We start from the raw sequence: 17,906 nt of genomic DNA on the forward strand, positions 1-17,906 counted from the left end.
GTACCAAACACGTCATATTAGCTTGTCAGGAAGGCGACTAAATAACGCTCCAAAGGGAGGGGAAAACTAGCATGGCCTTTTTCAAAGGGGTCCTTTGACCTCTGACCTCAAGATATATGAATGAAAATGATTTCTATGGATGCCCACAAGTCTCCCCTTTTCAGACATGCCCACTTTATGATAATCACATACAGTTTGGGGCAAAAAACATGCAGTTTTATGCCCAGGAGACCGGTGTTTGTATCCCGTGTGAAACCAGAAGTCAACGTTGATTTATTTGTCAGGTAACTTCCGTACTTAAGTTACGCTACTTCCGCAGTTATTTTAACCCAAACCATAATCTTTTCCTAAACCTAACTAAGTAGGTTTGTTGCTTAAACCTAACCAAGTTGTTTCCCTGTGAAGATGGAAGTATATTTTGAAAAGACTGCATGCATATAACGAGTGGAAATTGACACATTGGTGGACATTTGTCGGAAAAGGCACAGAAAATGAGGAATAACTTTTCATAAGATATCAAACGAACCGTTGCTTGAGGAAGCGGTGCCCTGTTTGGAAGACCCTTGTTATATCTCTCCACTCATTTATTCAGGTTTTTCCTTTTCCGTCTCTTTCGTCTTTTTCACGGCTTATGTTTTTATGTTTTTGGTTTAATTACAGTCAAACTGATTACCACTGTGTGTCCCATTCCTCTGGTGTTCACAAAGGGCTGTAGCATTTTCATGTTCTCCAGTTTATTTTTCTTCACCAGGACCTTGTCACATTTCTGTGAAAAAGGTCCAGCAATAGCTTGTTAGTTGTGGAAACCCTTCTCTCCAGCGCAGATAGCTGCATGCTCTCTAACAAGCCATTAAAAAGGGAAATTTAACACTATGTGTCGAATGTCTAGTGGAGACAAAGTGCGACTCTAAATGCCAAGGGGTTCATGTAACATTATTCTACGTGCAAATAAATACACAAGTATTAAAGGAGAGAAAAGAAGATAGTACATCAGTATCCCATTCCCTCTTAAAGGCTCAGCACTCCCAAAATAAAAAAATAAATGAATAAATCACTCACTCGATAAATAAATAAATATTCCATTAATTGAACCACAAATAAAATAAAAAAATAAATGTAGGCATTAATTAATTGATAAAATGTGACATAAATTATGAATAGAAAATTAAATTCTGTTCTTCTAATTTGCTTCTTTATTCATTTATCTTTGTATTACTTCTACTATTTATCTACTCTTTTGTTTAATTTTCCCTTTTATTTATTGATTAATTGATTTTTTATTAACTTTTAAATTTATTTTAACTTTTGAATTTTTTTAGTTGTTTTCTAATTTATTTATTTATGCATGATTTTCCCTTTGTATTCCCCCGTATTTATTTCCCCAAACTTATTTATTTCTGTATTCTTTTTTTATATACATTTCTTTTTAAATTTCTTTATACATAATTTTTTTTAAATTTCTTTCTACCTTTCTACCTCATTATGCAAAGGAGGGGGCTGCGAAGGGAAAATCCAAGGGGATATTATGCAAATCAAATCATGCAGAAATAAATAAATACATACAATTTAATAATTCATAAATAAATAAATAAATAAAAAGGAAAATTGAATAGACAAGTAGATAGAAGGGTGGAAGTAGTACAAAGATAAATAAAGAGGCAAATTAAAAGAGAAATATCAATTTATGTCACATTTTATCAATTAATTTATGCCTATATTTATTTTTAATATTATTTTAGTTCATTTAATGGCATATTTATTTATTTATTTATCAAGTCATTTATTTATTTTTAATTTTGGCCGGTTTCATCCTCCATACTAGTCAGGTGGCGCTATGCTGGAAATTGTGATGTCACCAAACTCCATGGACCAATAAGAAATGTGAAGGTGTCCCACAAGAGAGAGGGATTTGTCAATCAGTCCTGAGGTCTAATCAGGCTAAAGGGAAAACACCTGTGTGGGTGTGCAGGGTCATTCAATTTTAGGCATAAAATTCTGTATTTAACAACTAGAACAGGAATGTTTAACATATTCAAAGATGTTAGATGTTGAAAATACGATTTCCAACATCAACATTAAAATTATATTTTGAATGTTACCCTTTTTAAATGTTCAAATTTGTAAATTGAAGGTCACGGTAATCCCTCAGATCTCCACCTCAGTCCAGTTTAAGCATGGAACTTGTGTTCTTATCCACACCGACTTCCGAAGAACTGTTGAATAAGCTCCCAGATCACCAACATAATAAGCCACTAATACTAAGGAGGTCAGGGTTCACAGTATGCACAGTGTCCTGCGAGTATCCCAGTGTTTCTAAATCGATCACATAAAAAATGTGCAGAAAAAAATATTGTTTTAATTATTCCAAATCTGTAGAATAGTATGTAAGCTGATTTAATAATGCTTTATAATTGTATTTATTTGTCATTGTCTTTAAGGAGAGATTTCAAGACTCACTTTTATTGCCCACTTAATTAAGATTATTATTTCAAATTATTACTCATCATCGCCTGGCATTTATCTGGTCTCGAACGGCTACCTTTTTTTATTCCAATAGCTGCAATCTGTATGTAATCCCTCACTCAGTGTAGTGGTGAACGTGATAGCTGGCTAATCTGTTCAGACAAAGCCTCTGGTCTGTGTTTACTTGGCTGTCTGGGCCGAGGCTGATCCTGAGCCCACCGCCTCCGCAGCTCAAAGCAAACACCTTCAACCTTAATGGTTATACAGTGTGTGAGTTTATATATACAGGAATAATGCCCAACGGGGTGTCCATTACCAGGAATTAATGGACCAGGCTAGTAATTCCTGATTACGGACACCTCAAGGGTTATTCCATGGTAACTTGCCAAAAAAAAAAAAAAAAGCAAACTATTAATTTATATTTTCATGCGTTTTGCAACCAAAATCTAAAGTTCAAAGTTTTTCCACAATTCATTCACTCCGTTTCCCTGGTAACCCTGAAGGTTTGCAAATACCTGGAAAAAAACCATTACCATCCCATTTGGTTCTTATGCAATGGAAACGTTGTTCACTGTTCCAGTAAGTAGGACGGACCTTAGATAACGACTTGGCAACAGGAGATCGTACTAGTCTGCTCAGCTCATAGAACGATTCGGCTCAGCTACAAGCCAGAAAGCTAACGTTACGCTAGCAAGATTCAACAGCAAAATTGCCTACGGTTTACAAACAGTAAATATAATTTGACAGTATTTTTAACAACAGGACTAGCTAGCTATCCAGCCTTGTAATTGTCCCCAAATCAATATCAAGATTTTCCCGAAAATCAAACAACAAGACTAGCTAGCTATCCCTTCATGTCATTGTGAGGTATAACACACATTATACCACGGTCTCTGTGAATACTCGATTCTGATTGGCTGCAGGGTGTCCATTAATTTCTGATAATGCACCTACTAAGTAGTTCCGATGAAAATGTCTGTTCCCTGTTCTAAATTATTGCGCTGGCTACAAAAAAATCAGAATATGTTATTCACAACATTGAGTGTAAAGTTAGTCCTTCAGTGCCTCATCTCACCACAGGGTTGCAACTGTAACACACTGCATGTTGCACTGCCCCTCTGAACTAATCGTTGTTGTATCACATAAGCGATCATAGGTTTATGCTAGCATTATGCTAATGAAGATTTCATGAAACTCTTTAATTTGGGGACAATGACATTGCTGGTTATCAAAGTAGTCTTTTTAAACATATTATCAAATTATATTTACTGTTTGTCAACCCTACGCATTGACGTTGAATCACTATTTCGTGAAAATCTTGATATTGCTTTGGGGACAATTACATGGCGGAATAGCTAGCGAGTGTTATTGTTAAACATACTGTCAAATTATATTAACTGTCAACCGTACGCAATGTTATTGACGTTGAATCTAACGTTAGCAGCTTTCTGGCTTGTAGCTGAGCCAAAGTGTTCTACTATTTTAGCTGAGCGGACTAAAAATATCTCCCGTTGCCAAGTCGTATCTAAGGTTTGTCCTATATACTGGAACAGTGAACAATGTTTCCATTGCATAGGAACCTTATGGGATGGTAATGATTGTTCCAGATATTAAACCCTCAGTGTTACCAGGGAAACGAAGTGAATGGATTGTGGAAAAACTTGGTTGCAAAACGCATGAAAATATAAATTAATGTTTTGTTTTTTTTGGGCAGGTGACCATGGTATAAGCAGGATAATGCCTTCTGAGGTGTCCGTAATCATGTTGTCTCCGCAAATCCTCGTTGAGCATTATCTTCTACTTAGTTTAGACTTTTAAAAATCAACTCATTAAATGATACATTATAAAACAAAAGTGTAAAAAAAAAATGTTTATAACACTTTTAATCATTAAACGTATTAATAATTCATGTAATTATTACAGTATGTCCCTAAGCCAAGAAGAAATTAATGAGCGTACAAATCCAGCAATTTCAATTTGTATGTACGTTATTTAATTTTCCAATGTGTTCATTTTTTATCTCACAGTTCATTTGTCTGCTCCTCTCCCATGAAAGAAACCACGCTGTGCCAATAACACATGGAAATAAATCTGTTATTTCAACCTGCTGGCAGTCTGATTTGATCTCGTCGTCTTCAAACAGTGTTTAAAAAATCTCTTTTTCAGGAGAAAAATATCCATTACAGCAATAAAACCCTGCTTATTATGTTATATTTAGATCTCAAGATCTTGTTTAAAAAACTTGCTATTTAGTGAAACACTTATGCTGTATATCTAAAGACTTTATTACTTTAAATTTGTCATGTTATCTTTTAAAATATGGAGCCTTTAAGGGAAGGAGTAGATTTTCCTTGTACGTAGGCCCTTTTAACAGCGGCCATTCTGACACGTCATTTCAGGGTAAACACAGGTGTAACTGATAAAATGAATAACTGTCTCATTCCATTTACAATGCCAGGGCCAAGGCCCATCTAAATGGAACAGGGCCACAGTTAATGTTATTAATTGCACCTGTGTTTACCCTGAAATGACATGTCAAAATGGCTTGTGTGAAAAGGGCCTATTTGGGGGTAAATTACTGGTTTTCTATACTTCCCCATGTTCTCTGTTTGTTGCTGCTGCTCAATGAACCGTTAGGAAACGCCGGTAGGATCCAATCAGGGTGTGAAATCAGCTGAGATTAGGACGATATTTGCGTCACTCCAATCTAACGCCAAGAAAAGAACCAGTGCAGCCATGCTACAGGAAGTCAACATATAGTACATCGGTTTAAGTGTTCAGGAGTTGTAGTACATTTTGGTCGTAGACAAGTTGTCCTCACAGCCTCAAGATTTTGTATCTTTTATATTATTTATATTATCTGAGCAGTGTGTGTATAGAGTATATATGTGATGTATGTTCATGCAAACTGCATCGTTAGACTGCTTGGACGTAGTTAGGAAAGTGACAGTTCCTTCTGTTTGCTTAGAAAATGTTGGATATTAAAGGTCCCATATCATACTCATTTTTAGGTTCATACTTGTATTTTGTGTTTCTACCAGAACATGTTTACATGCTGTAATATAAAAAAAAAATACATTATTTTCCTCATACTGTCTGCCTGAATATACCTGTATTTACCCTCTGTCTGAAACGCTCCGTTTTAGTGCATTTCAACGGAATTGTAACGGAATTGCTTTGCTAGGCAACAGCTTGGGTCCATGTTTACTTCCTGTCAACTGATGTAATTTACATACACTGCAACAGGAAATAAACTGGGACACATTTAGAATGTTTATGTTTAAAACTGTGTAATGGTCTAAATATTGTATATTTGTGACATCACAAATGGACAGAAATCGGTTGTTTCAAATGCACAATTTCTGAATACGGGCCGTGTGTTTTTCTCCGTGTATTGAGTGTTTTGATACTTTCACAGTATTTATAAGGCACTTAAACCTGCTTTATAATGTAAAAGACATTAAAATCTCACTTTTTACCTAATGGGTCCTTTAAACATCCGTAAAAGTAGGAGCCACTGGATGTTGGAGTCAAAGGATGGAGATGTCAGTCCAGCACTGATCACATCTAGTGTTGTCACACTACTGGAATTTCTAGCTTCGACACAATACCTTTAAAAATATCAATATTTGATACCATTTTCGATACCATAGAGAAAAATGTACTCAACATTGAGGGAATAAAATTTGAGATTTTTATCAGAAGATAAATAGCAGTGTGTGTGTGTGTGTGTGTGTGTGTGTGTGTGTGTGTGTGTGCGTGTGCGTGTGTGTGTGCGTGTGTGTGTGTGCGCGTGTGTGTGTGTGTGTGTGTGTGTGTCAACTCGCTGTCGGAGAGAAGAGAGCAGAAAGCACAGCTTGTACCTGTGTTGATACTGCGGAAAATGAGTAATGAAACCGTTTCAAATACTCTGTATCGATGTATGTATCCAATCGATACTAGTCATGGGTCATAATTTCTCCTTGTCCAGCACTTTGGTCCATTTTACCACAAACAGCGAGCGTCAGACTTCCATAAAATTTGCTGTTAATCTTCGTTGCCCCCAAAGATAAAATCACTACCAACGTCAGCTGGGATCGGCTCCAGCCCAACACCACAACAACCCCCATATACTTTACACCTATTCATTTACACCTGTGATGAATCAGAAATGCCACTCAAGTCTCCATGTTTCAAACAGTTTCAGAAGTACATAGTTACAGGATAATATGTTGAATAAGATGTGTTCACATAGACGTGTACTGCATATCCTGATGAAAAATGCTTTCATGTCAAAATGTTCAGCCGTTTATTCGTTGTCACTACTGAGGTGAGAGCGAGGAGGAGTACTCGCACGTTGAAATTAAACAGTTCTAATACTTAAAAAGTAACTTCAACAAAATCTATAATAATAATAATTTAATAATTCTCAAAATAGTTGTTAAATATGAACCACGATGTCAGTGACTATTCTATGATAACTTCTTCCTTTAATAAAACAGGCTGTTCTCATACACCGTTAGCAGCTATACCTACGAGAAGTAATGACCTGTACTTCGTGTATATCCCACAAAAATTGATTCGCATGTAATCCACGTAATTGTGAACCAGGAAGTATAAAGAGCGACAAATGCCGCGTAGGGAGGAGGTCAGGGTGAATTCTGGGATCAAAACCACTGGACTTTCAAACAGGAGACCGCTGTTCGTACCCCGTGTGGAACCAGAAGTCAACATTGATTCATTTGTGACGTAACTTCCGTACTTAAGTTACGCCACTGCCGGAGTTATTTTAAACCACAATCTTTTCCTAAACCTAACTAAGCAGTTCCCTGTGAATGTTTATTTTGAAAAGACTGTATGCATGTAATGAGCTGAAATGGACACGTGTTGTTGGACATTCGAAGGAAAACACTCGAAAAATGAGAAATAACTTTTCGTAAGATATGATATGAACCATTGTATGAGGATACATGGAATAAAAATAAGTCATATTTAACACCATTTTTTTAATGGCTGCTCTTTTCTGCTCAGTTCTTACTTTAAAGACATTAACGTCTTCTTCTTTTAGGACTACAGATTTTACCTTAATTATGTCATGATTTTGATTTGTGTATCTTTTTCGAAACAGTAAACGTGACGATAACTATAACAGCACAGACAGTAAGTTAGTGTAGCGAGTCAACCCGATGATGTACAGGAGTTATTTAAGTAAAATCAAACAACAACAAACTTCTTGCCTTTGTATTTGAGGAGAATTGTCGAAAAGTGACAAAGAAATCCTTATTTTATGTTTAATTTATAGCCGTGCAGATTGTTTCTACTGTGGGTGCAAATGAGCTGTTGAGCTAACCTCCGGCACATTTACAGTGATGTTGTTAAATGTTGAACTTTACATGAACTTCTGTTGTTTTTCTTTTTGATTGACACAATAATGTATTAATGTCTGATTAAATAAAATACAAAAAAACAAACAAAAGAACATTTTGTCTCCCTGACCAGCCTGACTCCAGACCTCTGAATGGCTGCCCACGTCTCAGATTTGTATTCAGTGATTCAAACAGAATAATGACTTGCAACAAAATGTTAATTCAGTTCGATTATGAGGCTCGCCCCTGACCAGATGTCATGAATAAAACAATACGACTGCATTTGATTTAATAGATCTTTGTGTTTTAATTCGGCATTTTATCGTCATCATTTCTTTATCGCTTTTTTTTCTTAATTTACTTAAATAGATTATCAAATCATCATTATAAATTGAATTTAACTGACCAAAAATAATACTAAAATGAGATAAATGCCATAATGTCTACCGCCATATCAAGTCAAGACAAACTTACCAAGGCCGGGAGTTGTTCCTGTATTTACTCCTCACAGTCTGGACATAATCTGAGCCACTGCTCCTGATACCACGATATTTTATCCCTCTTCCTTCTGTTTTATTCGTTATTCTTCCAGATAGAAAAAACAAGGAATCCAGCTGGATTTGTGAGGGCATGGATAAGCTGCGCATGTATAACATGCAGCAAAAAGAAGCCTGACATCTGGAAGACAGAGATAAAGAAAGAGAGGGAGGGAGATAAAGAGACAGAAATAGACAGGAGAATTAAAAAAGAGAGATAAAAGTGTCAGGAGGGGATGAGGGGAGGGAAATTAAGAAAGAAAAGAGGTAAAACAGGAAAGAGAGGTAGAGGAGGAGTTGAGCGTCTGAGCAGGAGATAGAGTGATGGGTGGGCAGTGTGTGCGTGTGTGTGTGTGTGTGTGTGTGTGTGACCTCACCTTCACAGCCAAACTAAGCTTCCTTACTGAGAGAAGGTAAGCGGGGTCAGTGGCGACCACGCCAACTCACATGACCAGCGACACTGACCATAATCCCATAATCCTCTGCTCTACCACCACTCTTGGCTAAACAAACACCCGAGCTGTGGAGGATAACACCTGTCCTCCTCTTCCTCCTCCCCCTCACTTCCTTAGCCCTCCTCTTCTTCATCTTTTTAACTCCTCTCAGTCGCCCTCTGTTCTTTTTCAGTTACCTGTATTTCTTTTTTAAATTTCTTTCTTTCCTTATCCCCCCCACCCCTCTTCTTCGTTCTTCTCCCCCCTCCAGCTCCTTTTTCTCCCTCCCAAATCCCTCTCTCCCTAATCTCTTTTCTTCCACACTTGACTCTCTGTTGTTTCATATTGAACTTTTACTTCAAGGATTCAGCAGCCAAGAAAAAAAAACACCGTCTGGGTTGGTGTGACACAGCAATAAACCACCGCTCCCTCTTTACTCTTTACTCTTTCCTCCCTCTGCTCTTTTACTTTCTTCTATCCTTACTTTTTTTTTTACATTCTCTTTGTTGAAGCATCTTTTTCCTCCCTAGTTTCCTGCCCTCATGTATTATTGTCATTTGCATACACAATGTATGATCAGAAAGCTCTCCGGTTTACACAAGACTCAAAGTCTAGAGCCACACTAGCACCCCCGTGAGGATTTGAACCAGTGGTGATCCTGACCTGTTGGTGGTGCTTGATTAACAAGACTCGGTCAAAACCGAGTATATGGCCAGACCATGTATGGTCAGTCTTTCTGACAGGGAACTGAAGCCGTTGTATCTATCTATGCTGTTGCCACTATAACACAAACTAATTAACCGATCGAGGCAGCGGTAGACCAGCAACATCCCGTGTTCTGTGAAGTAAAATTACAGTTTTTTTCAGTGAAGTCTGGTTGCTTTGGCGAGAGCAGAGATAACAGCTTCAGTTCCCCGACGGAAACATAGACTGTAAAGCCGTCTCACGGCAAGGTAAACCAGCAGAACACACTTTAAATATAGCGTACACTGAAATTGATATTGATTTTTTTAGGTGGGCCTTTCTTTTAGATGGCTAAAATAAGTTTTGCTGCCAGCCCCGTCCACAGCAGTACGTTGCTTTGCTTTCGTGCGGTAACTCAAACTTAAACTTTAATACATTTGTCATAAACATACAGGTACATACATGAATTTCGACCTCTGCATTTAACCCATCCCTAAGAGCGATGAGCTGCTGTAAAGTGCCCAGGGGGGCAACTTGGGGTTCAGTGTCTCGCTCAAGGACACTTTGCCAATCTTGGGGTTGAAGGACGACCCGCTCTACTCACTGTGCTAGTCTGCTTCTCCAAGCTGGGGGCCATGCCGACCGTCATCTACTGCAGGTAACACTGACTATGGATAAGTACATCATATAACCCCACTTCAAAACACCCGAACTATCCCTTTAAGGATTTGATTGGATTGCTTGAAGCAGGTGTGGCTGAATACAGCACGATACTGTGCTGAGTCATTCACTACCCCTTTCAAAATACACTAGAGTATTGATATTTCAGACGCTATTAATCATTGTAATTGTTTACTGTTTTACAAGAGAAGAGAAGAGGGATTTTGTTGTAGAACTACCCAAAAATTATCTTTTTGACATATAATTAGTATTTATAAGACAACTGAACAATTAAAACAGGGACACTGGAATATAATTTGGAGAATCTATTTTTATTTCATTGCGTCTTCAATCCTGTTCAAATGGTTGTATCATGTTTGTTTTTGTGGTTTTAGGTTAAGCTGACATTATTATAAGTTTGTTATTTTCTTACGTCTGTCATGCAGACTGTCAGCGTTAATGGGCACATATTACATATTTTATTTGGGCTTTATTTGTGTTGGAGACTGGTCAACGTGCACAAAATATAGAAATATGCAGCTCCACCATGTCTGGCTTTTGTGCAACAAATCACATATTTATATTCTCCATCTACCAGCCTCATTTCTGCCTATATTCTGTTCCTCACTACATCATCTTTTCCTTCATTGTTTTTGTCTTTTTTCATTTTGCCTCTTATATTTCCCTCCCGGTCCTTTATTTAGCCTCCATACCTTTCGCATTCCATCTCTCTCCGTTAAGTTACCTGTCATTTTTTCCATTAGAGCTGTCACTGCACACAATAGCTAATAACCTGGTCAAAGAATCGCACCTGTGCTCTCATGCTTTTTCTATAAATTCCCATTTTTTTTCTCTCCTCCTTGTCTCGCTGCGGGTCTTTTCTTTAGATTTTTACCCTATTAACTGGCACAGTTTGTGATTCTCTTAGTGCTGCACATGTTTTCTGCGGCACATTAATTAAAATATAGTTAACACAAAATGCAATTTAAAGGCTGGCAGTCCTCTTTTTGATAGACTCATTTCTATAGACCTTTTCAAACTTGACAACATAAACATTCTAAGTGGGTCTCTTTGTATTTGTAATGTTTGTTAATGCAGTAGCTGACAGGAAGTAAACATGGACCAAAGCTGTTGCCCTAGCAACAGAATTGCAAAGAAAAGGTCTTTATATCAACACATAACATGAACATGAATATGGCAGTGATTTATTCCACTTAAAATGTTGCATATATAAGGTTTTATATATTAGCACCCTTCCCTGTGCATATTTTTGTATTTGAGGAGTTCAGTGCGTTCCTCACAGTATCAGCAGCTTGCTAATGCTCATGCATGGTTCTTACATTTTCCAACCTTTTATTTTATTCCCACTGAGGTTTCCTGCACTAAAAATACATGCATTTGCACCAAAGGGAATTCTGGATAAAAGCATCCACCACATGCCGAGCAGCAGGCTATACATGGATACTGCCTATGTTAATGTCAGCATTTGTGTTGTGCCTGCGTGCTTGCATGTTTTCCAGTTGTTGTATCCAGCGTGTCTCCTCTGTGTGCATCAGTGCTTTTGTATTTGTTGCATTGCACTCCAGATATATTGCATTTATCTCTTTGCTTGTCTTTGTGCATGTGGATAATTTGCAGTTCTATCTGTTTCTATGTAAAATAACCAGGGTAGATGACACCCTGCTACATATTCGATGAAGAAGATTAATTATACACACATCATGTAGGTGCGAGGCTATCAGGACAGCGTCAATAAAGAAAAAGGTAACATCTGCTCACTACTCCATGCCACAATTTTTATTGACTACATTTCGATCATACTTGGATCTTCATCAGGTCAAAATGTTTGAGAAGTTGAAACCACAACCATATTTATACATCCAGCACATCAATATGCAGGGGTAGGTGTGGTTCATCCAAAACACCAGCATGATAAAACAACCACAGTTAACGATTCAATAAAGTACAGAGAACAAGTACATAATACCTCATACTTCTCAAACAAATGTTATTTATGTCATGTTCAAAAATATTATATTAAGTTAGAGGGAAAAGGAAAGAAGAAATCTTGAATACATGTGCAGAGATTATGTTTACCCTGCTACATATTTGGAATCTGCAACATACCCTCATACAACGGTTTCGTATGATATCTTACAAAAGGCTATTCCTAATTTTTCGTGCGTTTGAATAAACTTCCGTCTTCACAGGAAACAACTTGGTTAGGTTTAGGAAAAAATCTTGGTTTGGGTTAAAATAACACCGGAAGTGACGTTACTTAAGTATGAAAGTTACTTGACAAATAAATGGCTTTTATGTTGACTTCTGGTTTCACACGGGGTACGAACAACGGTCTCCTGGGCAAAAGTTTGGTGTTTTTTACCCATTCGTCCACCATGACCTACTTGGCATTTGTTTTTATTGTGAAAGGTAAGAATGGAAGGAGTGGATCTGGTCTGCGCTGCCTTTGTCAAGGTTGAAAGAAATAATAAAGTTTGCCGCCTTGGTTCGGACTACTCCATGTTGTTGTTTTATAAATATAGGCGCAACTCAACCCCTTCCACACAACATGATTGGTTGATGCCTTTATTTGCAGTGCAAAAGCTCAGAACATCTACCTGATTTGGAAAAAAATGACTTTTTCACCGCATAATAATCAAGTTCTGTGTGAAAGTACTGATGACAAAAACAACAGTTTGAAAAAATATATTGCTTGCAAAATAGTCGCACAAAAAAGGCCTTTACAGTGCATTTATTTTCGGTACGGAGGGTGTATGAGAGTTATAAGGGAGGGATATTCATCTTGTCAGCCCTGACATTAAAAAGCACATTTTTAATTCAAGTTTCTAAACGTGAAATTTGATTATTTAAGTTGAATTATTTTACGTTTGTGAGCATAACACATTTTTGTGTGTTTGAGTGTGCTGTTGGTTTTATTTAGTGCCTTTTATGTTGAGCCAGTGTTTGTTTTATGTCCATCTGACTCTGTATTGCGTGTTCATCCCTCTTGGTTCTGCTCTGATTGCGTTGTGTGTCACAGCCAGGTATGTAGAGGTGTTTTAACTTGTACAGCACGTTGTAGCTGTGTCATGTTGGCGTGAGGAGGTCCTCTGCCCTCTTCGAGGTGGAGCAGACGGCACTCGGAGTACGGGGATTATACAAAGGTGACCAACAATACCTTCAGGTTAAACACACAAAGACCATCATAGACTCACATACACACCCGCACGCCAGTCAGATTATATGTATTCAATACCCTCAGGTCATCCGCTTTGCCCTGAGGCCATGTTTCCCTGGAAGCAGATCAGCGAGGGGATGATGATGATGATGGTGATCTCAAAAGCCGGCGTATACGGATAGAAGTAGGACACAGTGGGAGCAGATAAGGAGACAGGAGGCAGATAAGGAGGCAGGAAACAGATAAGAAAGGAGAAAGGGAGATAAGGAGCTAGGAGGCATTGAGCAGCTTGCAGGGAAGGATTTGCAGGTTTTTGCACAATTAAATCAATTCACATATAGCCGGATGATGAAATATCAGCGTTTGAGATCTTGATGTTTGATTCCAGTTATTACTGTTTAATAGAAACCTAAAGGCTGCACAGATGCCTCAGACGAAGCTGCTGAGCTGCTCGCCGAGACCTTTATATGTGGCATTTTCAACACTCCTGGAAGCTGGACTCAGGCATGTGGATAGAGGGGATGGAAGTGATGTCATACTGGTTTTATGTCATATTGTTTATGTCCCAGCCCATCCCAGAGTGCACACCGTCCAACGTCATAAAAAAAACACGCTTGTTGACTACGACCTGCTTCCTAAACAGTGTTGTTGCGACAGTAAAGACACACATGGCACGATTTCTGATGGTGACAGAACAACATTTAGGTGGAGTCGTATGGAGTGATGTGGCTGCATGAGAGCTCCCTCTGATGGACAGAGAGAGAGAGAGAGAGAGAGAGAGAGAGAGAGAGGGATGGATCGAGCAAATGAAAGAGCAGGGACACACACACACACAGCAGAGTGAGTGGTATTACAGTTTGGCTGACGTTGCGGCTCTGAACTAAAAGATTTGCAGTGTGAAAGCACCTCTATTGTGCTTTTTAGTGTGACAGTATCCAGTAGGAATGTGAAGCTAACTGGTCTTTTTTACACACAATAGATACCATCGAGTTCAGCGGGGACACCAGCCGCAGAGTTTAGAGCTGACATACAAAAAAAAACGAGAAAAGAGAGAAACCGGAGGCGGGAGGGGGGGAAGCTGCAGCTTGTGTGTTGTCATCTCAACTTGTACTGACAACAGTTAGATGGCAACACGTTTTACTTCAGAATGAGACACATTTTATTCAGGTTTAAGGGTGCTTCTAATAAAATCTCTTCAAATACAGACCTTGAATTATAAATTCAAGAGTTTGAAGGAGAAAAGGAAGCTTTCCTTTTCAACACATTCTCATCCCAACTTACTCACATACTCTAGGTACATATCTCTACACGCTCCGTCTTTCCACGCTTCCCATTCATTGTCTATGTAAGCAGCCGTACAATGCATTCTGGTAGTGTTGCGGCGCGATTTGAGAGACAGGTCGACACGTTCGGCCGCTCCTTATTTGCATAAAGTTGAGGTCTAGGCTACTTGATGCAAATCAGGGGTGTCCGGCGCGACTCGCCACCTCTGGAAACTCCCAAAAAACGTTTAAACTAACCGTTGTAAATCTAAAATAAAGACAGATTCAGCAACTGCATGGCTTATTTCTAACCTAAAATGTTTTCAGAAACTATTGTTGTGAAGAGAAGAAAGTTACCAAACGAGCTGCCATGTTGAGTCTGGGTTGAAAGCCGGGAGCAGCAACCCACGAGGGAAAGCGTTCGTCGATCAGATGCCTAGTGCCGAGTGTCTAGTGGCAACCCATCAAGCGTCAAATGCTGGGAAGCCAGGCGATTCCTCGCAATAAGAAACCCCCCCAGTGAACATGTACCATCACGCTTTGTCAGACCCAATGGCGTCACTTTTCGGTCACAGTAAACACGTGCTTAACAATGTAAAGTAAACTTAAACACTTGCTTAGGTTTAGGCAACAAAACCACTTAGCTAGGTTTAGGAAAAAACAATACATTTGTGCTTAAAATGACTATGTTTTTACAGTAAAAATGTGTCTTGACGTTGTGAACATGGGACACGAACGGACAGCTGATTGTAACATGAAAGTTAGACTTAACGCACAGGACATGAACAGCAGTCTCCTGGATGAAAGCCTTGTGTTTGTTGTTGTGTGTAGAGGTGTGTATGTGTACAGTAGTGCGGCAGCGGCACTGAAACGGGGGAGATGGAGAGAGAAGAACATGTCAGCATGCTGCGCTGCGAAGCTTCAAATAGCTTCGAATATTTCTTACCGAAGCTTCGAAGCCCAAAAAATGGTATTCGGAACAGCCCTTCTTTTTTGTAACCTTAACCAAGTAGTTTTGTTGCCTAAACTTAATCAATTGTTTCACAACATTAACCAGGTGGCATTGAGTGTTTCTGCAAGCGTGATACGGGACTGATATGAAATGTATTTATAAAATATATTTTCGGTTCAGAAACGTTGCCGTTCAACGTATCCTCAGTTTGCAAAAACGTCCAATGGCAACATTTTTTTCCGGCAACCGGGTTGGGCGGTATCGAGCGACGGTGACAAAGTGTCGGTGTTTGACGCCCTGGGAATGAGAACGGGCTGTCCTTTTTTAATCAAACTTGAATTAAAGCTGCAAATCATAATTGCAGGAAGATTAACAACATTACTGATCGCAGCCTTAAAGGTGATAGTTCAAAGGCAAATTCCTGAAACTCTTAATCCCAGATGAGTTTAATTTTCTGTTGGAGATAATTTCATAACAGAACATCGCATTTTGGAAGCAAACTCCTAAGATGCGATCTGTGTGTGTGTGTGTGTGTGTGTGTGTGTGTGTGTGCGTGTGCGTGTGCGTGTGTGTGTGTGTGTGTGTGTGTGTGTGTGTGTGTGTGTGTGTGTGTGTGTGTGTGTGTGTGTGTGTGTGTGTGTGTGCGTGTGTGCGTGCGCCCGTGTCGGGGGTTTCTACAGGGGAGTTTGAGAGAAAAAGCTCTTGACGCTGTTTGAACTGGTCCGTTAATCCTCAACTCTTCAGGTGGCTCGTCCCCATGGAAGCACTGTGTGTGTGTGTGTGTGTGAGTGTGTGTGTGTGTGTGTGTGTGTGTGTGTGTGTGTGTGTGTGTGTGTGTGTGTGTGTGTGTGTGTGTGTGTGTGTGTGTGTGTGTGTGTGTGTGTGTGTGTGTGCGTGTGTGCGTGTGTGTGTGTGTGTGTGTGTCTGGAGCTGGTTCACAATAGAGGCGGATGTGGACACGACGTGAAACCGGAACACGGCTCTTCAAAAAGAAAGAAGGAACAGAAAGAGAGGAAGCAGAGAGAAATAATGGCGGGATGCACTACCAACAGGGTAAATACGTTTTTATAAGCTGCCGAACCGAAAAACTGAGGATACAGACAATAAGACGTGAGGCATTAGCAGGAAGAATGGGAACTGTGGGATCCTGACACTCAGAATGCCTAACATTACACATGCAACTATATATTTCTGTAAATTAAGAGCATTTTCACAGGATGCAACATGTGAAACTTGTGGAATGTGGATACATCTGAGAGCTATGCAGTAACGTTATTATGTTTGCAGGTGCTTTAGCTAAGTAGGGCATAGTCATTTGGTAATACAGCTAACATTAGCTCGTTAACAGCTAACATGTCCCATCTCATCATCATTTTCAAGAGCGACTCCTCTTTTTATCAGTCGGGAAGAGAAAGAACGATCAGACTCGTTGCTGGTGTGAGTACATCCCAGTACGAAACACACAGGCATCGTAGCTTCAGCAAGAGAGACAACACTTACGTGACTTTTGGGTGTGTCGTCTTTCTAATTACGTATTTTCACAGTCTGATACCTCAACAGTTTTACAACAAACCGCAACTTTTTTGACAAATATCATTTGTGTGATTCATGGTGCAATTCAAACGGGATCAAAAAAATATTTGTCTCTCGCCGTTACTATACTATACTATATTTTTTGGAAAATAAGGTCCCACGGTGGTCCACCGGAAGGGGTGGGACTTCGCCTCTCTATTGAGGAAGGAGAAAAGAAGTAGAAGTGAGGGGAAAATGAGGAAGGAAGGAAGGAAGGAAGGAGGAAGAGGAGGGAGGATGGAAGAAGGAAAAACCGTTGAGGTACAATGACTGATTTGGAGGAGGGAAAGCAAGATGGAGGGAGGAACCAGAGGAGGAGTCAGTGAAATGTTCTTTGATCTCTGTTTCATTTAAAGGGGAAAAGGAAAGGAATTACAATGTGTGTGTGTGAGTGTGTATGTGTGTGTGTGTGCGTGTGTGGGCGCCCATCCAACAGGCCTCCATCCTGGTTTGTCAAATCCTCGACTGAAGTAAAGTGGGGAGTTGAGTGTTTGAGTGTGTGTTCATACATGTATTGTGTGTGTGAGTGTGTACTATACAGTAAGTGTGTGTGTGTGTGTGTGTGTGTGTTGAGGCCTAGGCGGATGTTTTCTGAGCTCAGCCGGCGTGTCGGGGTGAGGACAGAGAGAGAGAGAGAGAGAGAGGGAGTGGTAGGTGTAAAAGGGGAAAAAAAGAGGGTGGAAAAAAAAGCGTGTCCCAGGAATTTACAAATGAAAAGAGAAGGTTTTTCTCTTAATGCGATTAAATTTTTCCATTTCACCGCTTCCCCGGCCGACAGTTTCAGCTCTTTAGGAGCACAGAGCCGCAACGCAACGCTGTC

At 39.4% G+C, this 17,906-nt stretch overlaps 1 protein-coding gene across 2 annotated transcripts in view; it reads right to left on the minus strand.

Moving 5' to 3' along the window:
- LOC141773044 (hyaluronidase-2) overlaps positions 1 to 8,957 on the minus strand; it is an 18,634-nt gene extending 9,677 nt beyond the window's left edge. Inside the window, exon 1 of one of the 2 annotated variants that reach the window (XM_074644693.1) lies at positions 8,722 to 8,957. The gene's annotated coding sequence lies outside the window, so the exon portion shown is untranslated. Of the gene's footprint in view, positions 1 to 8,282; positions 8,666 to 8,721 lie in introns of those variants that run through there. The other variant, XM_074644691.1, reaches the window with a different exon arrangement.
- Positions 8,958 to 17,906: the final 8,949 nt, after the last annotated feature.

The sequence above is a fragment of the Sebastes fasciatus genome, chromosome 8 (genome assembly GCF_043250625.1).
Source record: "Sebastes fasciatus isolate fSebFas1 chromosome 8, fSebFas1.pri, whole genome shotgun sequence".
NCBI classification, from domain to species: Eukaryota; Metazoa; Chordata; class Actinopteri; order Perciformes; family Sebastidae; genus Sebastes; species Sebastes fasciatus.